Genomic DNA, 6,462 nt, shown 5'->3' on the forward strand with positions numbered 1-6,462 from the left:
GCACTCGATAAGAATGCATATTCTGCTGCTTTTGGATGAATGTTCTATAAATAACAAGTACACCTGGTTTAATGTGTCATTTAAGACCTCTGTTTCCTTATTGATTTTCTCTCTGGGTGATCTGTCCATTGATGTAAGTGGGGGTGTTAAAGTCCCCCACTATTATTGTGTTATTGTCAATTTCTCCTTTTATGGCTGTTAGCATTCGCCTTATATATTGAGGTGTTCCTATGCTGCATGCAAATATATTTACACTTGTTATATCTTCTTCTTGGATTGATCCCTTGATCTTTATTTAGCGTCCTTTTATGTCACTTGTAACAGTCGTCTTTATTTTAAAGTCTATTTTGTCTGATATGAACATTGCTACTGCAGCTTTCTTTTGATTTCCACTTGCATGGAATAGCTCTTTTCCATCCCCTCACTTTCAGTCTGTATGTGTCCCTAGATCTGTAGTGGGTCTCTTATAGATAACATATACATGGTCTTATTTTTATATCCATTCAACCAGTCTATGTTTTTTGGTTGGAGCATTTAATCCATTTACATTTAAGGTAATTATCAATATGTATGTTCCTATTGTCATTTATTTAATTGTTTTGAATTTGTTTTTGTGGGCCTTTTTTCTTTCCTTCCTCTTTTGTTCTCTTCTCTTGTGATTTGATGACTATCTTTAGTGTTGTGTTTGGGTTGCTTTTTTTCTGTGTGTATCTATTGTAGTTTTTTGGTTTGCAGTTTCCATAAGGTTTTTATATAGCAGTACATATAAAAGATTGCTTTACGAAATTATTATAAGTTGCTGGTCTCTTAATTTCCAATGATTTCCAATATCCTGCATTTGTACTCTCCACTTCTCACTATTGCTTGTTTTGATATCATATTTGTGTATGATTGGTTTCCTACCTTTACTTTATATTTGCCTTTACTGGTGAGTTTTCCTATTCATAATTTTCTTAACTCCTGTTGTGGCCTTTTCTTTTCAGCTTAGAGAATTCCCTTTAAGATTTGTTGTAAAGCTGGTTTGGTGGTGCTGAATTCTCTTGCTATTGTTCATTGTAAAGCTTTTGATTTCTCCATCAAATCTGAACAAAAGCCTTGCTGGGTCGAGTATTCTTGGTTGTAGGTTTTTCCCTTTCATCACTTTAAATATATCATGCCACTCCTCTCTGGCATGCAGAGTTTCTTCTGAACAATCAGCTGATAACCCTTGTATGTTATTTATTACTTTTCCCTTGTTGCTTTTAATATTTGCTTTGTCTTTAATTTTGTCAATTTAATTAAAATGTGTCTAGGTGTGTTCCTCTTTGGGTTTATCCTGTATGGGACTTGCTGCGTTTCCTGGACTTGATTATTTCCTTTCCCATGTTAGGGAAGTTTTTGATAATCTCTTCAAATATTTTCTCGGGTCCTTTCTCTCTCTCTTCTCCTTCTGGGACCCCTATAATGCGAGTATTGTTGCGTTTAATGTTGTCCCAGAAGTCTCTTAGGCTGTCTCCATTTCTTTTCATTTTTTTTCTTTATTCTGTTCTGCAGCAGTGAATTCCACCATTCTAACTTCCAAGTCGCTTATCTGTTCTTCTGCCTCATTTATTCTGCTACAGATTCCTTCTAGTGTATATTTCATTTCAGTTATTGTATTGTTTTTTTAAAATGTTTAATTATTTATATATCTTTGGCTGCATTGGGTCTTCACTGCTGCACACGGGCTTTCTCTAGTTGCGGCAAGTGGGGGTTACTCTTCACTGAGGCACGTGGGCTTCTCATTGCAGTGGCTTCTCTTGTTGTGAAACATGGACTCTAGGCATGCGAGTTTCAGTAGTTGTGGCATGCAGGCTCTAGAGTGTAGGCTCAGTAGTTGTGGCACACATGTTTAGTTGCTGCATGGCATGTGGGATCTTCCTGGACCAGGGCTTGAACCCATGTCCCCTGCATTTACAGGCAGATTCTTAACCACTGCACCACCAGGGAAGTCCCAGTATTCTTCAACATTGTTTGTTCTTTATACCCTCTAGGTCTTTTTTAAACATTTCTTCATCTTCTCAATCTGTGTCACCATTCTTTTTCAAAGATGTTGGATCATCTTTGCTTTCATTACTCTGAATTATTTTTCAGGTAATTGCCTATCTCCATATCATTTAGTTGTTCTTCTGGGGTTTTATTTTGTTCCTTCATCTGGAACATATTTCTCTGCTGTTTCATTTTGCCTGTTTTCATTGTCTCTGTTCCACAGGATGCAAGGCTCTAGTTTCTCTTGCTTCTGCTATCTGCCCATGGTGGGTGAGGCTGGTCTAGATGCTTGTGAAGGCTTCCTTCCTTCCTCCACTCACTTGTGCTTGCCCACTGGTGAGTGGAGCTGGGCTTTGTCCCTTTGGTGGGCAGGGCTGTGTCAAGTGGTGTGTTTACAGGCAGCTGTGGGCTCAGTAAGACTTTCACAAGCCTGTCTGATGATGGGTGGGGCTGTGTTTCTGCCCGGTTCGTTGTTTGGCCTGAGGTATCCCAGGACTGGAGCCTACAGTCTGTTGGGTGAGTCCAGGTCTTGGCATCAAAATGGCAGCCTCCAGAAGAGCTCATGCCAATTAGTACTCCCTGGCACCTCTGTCACTAGTGTCCTTTTTCCTACAGTGAGCCATACCTGCCCCACCCCCACCTCCCCAGGATACCCTTCAAGACCAGCAGGTAGGTCTGGCCCAGGTTCCTATGAATTCACTGCTTTTTCCCTGGGTAGTGTGCATGAGAACTTGTGTGGGCCCTCCAAGAGTGGAGTTCCTTTTTCCACAAGTCCGGTGGAGCTTCTGAGATCAAGTCCTGCTGGCCTTCAAAACCAAATGCTCTGGGAGTTCCTCCTCCCAATGCCAGACCCCTAGGCTTGAGAGCCTGATGTGGGGCTCAGAATGCTCACTACTGTGGGAGAACCTCTGTGATATAATTATTTTTCAGTTTGTGGGTCACCCATCCAGTGGATATTGGATTTGATTATATCGCACATGTGCCCCTCCTACCATCTCATTGTGGCTTCTTCTTTGTTTTTGGATGTAGAATATCTTTTTTTGGTAGGTTCCAGTCTTCTTTGTCGATGGTTGTTCAGCATTTAGTTGTGATGTTGGTGTTTTCTTGAGAGGAGGTGAGCTCAAGTCATTCTACTCCACCATCTAGTCTCCAAATCAGGCTGTAGTATATTTCTAATAAGATCACATTTACAAGGCAATCTTGGCATATTTTGTTTACAAGTATTTTTAAGATTCTATGTAACTGAAGCATCAGCAACATATGCCACAATTAAATGTTCAACAGGATGGACTCATGTCCTAGTGATGAAAGATTAATTCAAAGTTAGATCTGTGCTTAATGAAGAGCTGGATATAAGCATATAATATACAATTAAAGATTTGGGGGTTTAGAAAATTATATCTATATCATAAAAACAATACACAGGATATATTCAGTCTAGAGAATACTTAGAGTTTCAGTATCTCTACATTTGGGCATTTAAAATTCTTTTGTATTTATTTGAGACAGCTAGATGCTTCATTACTATAAATACAGTGATATATATATTTTAGTTGTCTAATTAGAAAAACCTGAGTTTATTAAAGACCTGGTCATTTAATGATCATAATATTTTAATAAGTCAACTGATTTTCTTCAGTGATATAAATTTGCATTAGAAGTATGAAGTATGATTAGAAAATGTTTGTCACTACATTATTTTACTATTCTCTTAGGCAATCTCCATGTTTCATTTATCACAAGTGTGTGCAAATGACATTCAGATTTACTCCCCTGACTTAGATCTGAATTTCTAAGATAAACTTTAATGTATCCTTGGCATTTTAAACTTAAGATTATCAGGACAAAATATAAATTTTCTACCTCTAAACTCTTTTCATTCCTTTCTTTCTTTGGTTAATGGTGTCATTATACTTCTCGCCATTTCTGCATTTAAAACTTCTTTTATTCCTACCTTCCCAAGTCATACAGTATAACTTCCACTAAGGCACTCTTGAACAGCTTGTGGTTGCCCAGCCTCTTTCTCTCTCTCACTTCACCACACACATAGAGACACCAACCAGCCTTCTCCCTCTTTCCACAATTCATCTATGTCAGCCAACGCCCAAAACATGCCTTATGTTTGTTCATTCTATGTCTGACTCTTTCATACATTTTTATTAAGTGAAGTGATTTAGAAAATTGGGCAACATACAATTTACTTTCTTAAAATAAACATTGATTACTACCCTTTTTGCTAGTCAGTAATCTGTTCCATGTTTAATCTGTATGTAACCATTTTAAAGTAAGAGAATGGCAAATACTCCAATTAATCAGAGTATAAGGTTGTTGAACAGAATAGGTTCCACCAGCATTAACATCAATGGATTTACAAAATCTCTCAGCTTGTAACTTTAGGAACTTGATTTTGTCAACATTCTGTGTGTTAGTTTGGGTCCTCCCAGAATCAGGATTAGTTGAGATTAAACATGTAAGGAGTTCATTAGGAAAAATGATCTTGTGACAAAAAACTAAATAAATAAAATAAGGAGGGGGGCAAGGAAGACTGGAGAGCCTTCACACTAGAATATCTGACCCAAAGGAAAGAGGTCATAGCCCAGAAGCAATAGTATTAAAGGGAAATTCAACACAGCTGTCTAGGAATCCTTGAGGCACGGGCAGAGGAGAACTGTGACTCCCAAGAATGGACCTATTTTAGCATTTCAACCACATTTGGTCATTGACTGGGGGTTCCTCTTGTGTACCAGGGCCTTGGGAGCAATGTGATTTCAGAACAGAGCGACTCATATTCTAAGTCAGTTACACCTGTATTTAGAGTTCTGCATTCACTTCACCACCACAACCCTGGAAGATGATCCAGTTCTTAAAACAGAGTATATCTAGCTGAGCTCATAAGAAACTTGATTATACACTAACAGTAGTGTTTTGCCTACAGTAAGAACTAACTTAATCTGTAGTGTCAAATATTCATGTTAATATTCACAATAATATATTTTCTAATTCTGGCATAAAGATATTCTCTAAAGTAAATTTTACATGCATGAATTTATCTGCTATTTGTTAATTTTTATCTCAACCCTCAATGTTGACAAAAATAAGAATCTATCTCTTTTTATAATTCATAAAGACCTTTGGGAGTCCATGGATTTTTCTTAGATAAGAAGCTGAAAAGACCTGCTTTCAAATTAGAAATATTACGTGGGAAAATTATGAAATTAATTTTTCATTTTCATGGTGGCTGCTCAGTTCAGTCAGAAGTAGCAATTCATCACATTCCCTGTACCTAATAAAATAGTAGACATGCTTATTCTTCAGTTTGGTTGTTGCTTGAATGTGAAAATTAAGAGGTATAAATTGAGTAATTGTTAAAAACTATAATTTTCTAATATAGCTCTTCTGTCAGTCAACTGTCTTGAGTCCATTACCACTATAATCAGGTGCTGAATAGGATAAATGTGAAAGCAACATGCTAAAAATAAAAAGTAAGTGCTTTGGAGTGACTAGTACTTTTGCTTGTGAACAAGGCAGTTTTTGGACCATGAGGTAAAGCTGTGCTTTAGAAAAGCTTGTAGGCTGAATGCATCCCCTCCATCTTCTAGATGGGGCTGTGAAGGTGAGTGCACGGTTTCCATGTGCTGTTACTATAACTCACAAGTGCAGATCTAACCTGGCTCAAGTGTCCACTACCAGACCTCAGACATCATTTATGTTAACCCAGATATTTCTACAGATATTTCTCGTCTTAACTCCTAGACAGCTCATGGCTTTCACATAAACACATCTTTACAGAAAAAGAATTTACTTGGATTGCCCATTAGGCAAAAATACCAATTATTCAGTTTTGTACTGTTCTACCAGTGTGTGTGTGTGCATTCACATGTGTGTTAGTAAAAAGAGAAACAGGTAAGACTGACACTTGTTTTTTGAAGATAGCATTCATCTTCAGTGACTCAGATCCACTCTTTGGTCCTATTGAAATGACTGATACATTTCCACTGATGAAGGATAGAGATCGCCTCTTTGACTTTGACCAAATCTCTGGCTGTTACTGTGAAGTGTGCCTTCTGCTATGGCTGTCATTCTCCATCAGCCCAATGCTAGAACACAGAAAATTATTTATTTTTAAACATTGCCCCTCAAGTTTTTTAGTTGGATTGCATAGCTTCCCAGTTGTCTGAAACTGATATTTTTTTGCACTTTTTAATTATTTTAACACAGTTTCTACTTTGGTCCTTGGGATTGCCCCTTTTCAGTTTATGCATCAGGAACTATTTGAGTATTATGCAGTCTTTAACAATCTACACGTACTTATACCACTAAAGTTGTTTTTCAGTAATCCTCTTAGTAGCAACCATGACCTTGGGACCTTCCAAGATCTTGTTCTATATTGTTATCTTTCCTTTTCTAGCTAACATATAAAGTGATATCCCAGCAAATCTCATTTGATTTCCTGCT

The 6,462-nt window shown here is 37.6% G+C and overlaps 1 protein-coding gene across 1 annotated transcript in view; it reads left to right on the forward strand.

Annotated features, from left to right (window-relative positions):
- Window positions 1–6,462, forward strand: part of KHDRBS2 (KH RNA binding domain containing, signal transduction associated 2) — a 721,580-nt gene that overhangs the window by 417,739 nt on the left and 297,379 nt on the right. The window lies entirely within an intron of this gene.

This window comes from Lipotes vexillifer, unplaced genomic scaffold, assembly GCF_000442215.2.
Source record: "Lipotes vexillifer unplaced genomic scaffold, Lipotes_vexillifer_v1.1 scaffold502, whole genome shotgun sequence".
NCBI lineage: Eukaryota > Metazoa > Chordata > Mammalia > Artiodactyla > Lipotidae > Lipotes > Lipotes vexillifer.